Below are 320 nucleotides of genomic sequence, written 5' to 3'. Positions count from 1 at the left end.
GTCTGCCCACCGACAGGGGCCCAAAGCAGAAGGCAGGCCCTGTGAGGAGACAGAAAGGGACTTCATCATGAAGGGTCTGACCCACCAGCCCACTCAGGACACCAGGCCAGTGGGAACCTGGGAGGCAGCCTCCCTTACAGGTGGCACCACCAGGTACTGATGTAAGCACCCCAGGTGAGGGAGGGGAGGCCTGTCTCCAAGCAGGTTTGAGCTACGGCCACCTTTAAGGTCTTTCCGTCTCTGAGAGTTCACACTTTTGCTTAAATGGGCCATAATAACGCAGTTATCATTTATTAATTAGTTACTTCTGCGCATTATTT

The sequence above is a fragment of the Kogia breviceps genome, chromosome 1 (genome assembly GCF_026419965.1).
Source record: "Kogia breviceps isolate mKogBre1 chromosome 1, mKogBre1 haplotype 1, whole genome shotgun sequence".
NCBI lineage: Eukaryota > Metazoa > Chordata > Mammalia > Artiodactyla > Physeteridae > Kogia > Kogia breviceps.
The sequence above is the reverse complement of the archived record's forward strand: the minus strand, read 5'-3'. Positions refer to the sequence as shown.